This window comes from Aptenodytes forsteri, unplaced genomic scaffold, assembly GCF_000699145.1.
Source record: "Aptenodytes forsteri isolate BGI_AS27 unplaced genomic scaffold, ASM69914v1 Scaffold409, whole genome shotgun sequence".
Lineage (NCBI taxonomy): Eukaryota > Metazoa > Chordata > Aves > Sphenisciformes > Spheniscidae > Aptenodytes > Aptenodytes forsteri.
Window position 1 is genome coordinate 1 of NW_008796191.1, and position 670 is coordinate 670.

Consider the following 670-nt stretch of genomic DNA (forward strand, 5'->3'; position numbering starts at 1 on the left):
TGGGGGGCAGCCCGGCACCCGCAGGGATGTGGGGGGTCGGGATCCTGCAGGGAGCAACCCAGCATCTGCAGGGACACGGGGAGAGGACCCCACAGGGATCAACCCAGCACTCGCAGGGACGTGGGGACACGATCCTGCAGGGATCAGCCGAGCATCTGCGGGGACGCAGGGCTGGGATCCTGCAGGGATCATCCTGACACCCGTGGGGCTGGGATCCTGCGGGGATCCACCCAGCATCTGCAGGGGCGCGCGGCCAGGGTCCCCCAGGGCTGTGGGCTTCTCATCCCCGGGATCAGCCTGTCGTCTGCAGGGGAGTGGGGCCACGGCCCGCAGGGATCAGCCCATCATGCTCTGGGGACAAGATCCCTGTGGGGATCTGCTTGCAACCCACGGGGCCGAGGGTCTGAGATCCTGCCGGGATTAGCCCGGTGGCTATGAGGGTGTGGGGACACAATCTCGCAGGGATCAGCCCAGCATCCACGGGGATGTGGGGCTGTGATCCTATGGGGATCTGGGACACGATCTTGCAGGGATCAGCCCAGCGTCCCCAGGGAGGCGAGGCTGTGATCCCATGGGCCATGCAGCCGTGATTCCGCAAGGATCCCGCCGGCACCGGGTCACCCGCTGCCCAGGGTCGTCCGTGTGTCCCGTTCCCCCCCCCCCCACGTCC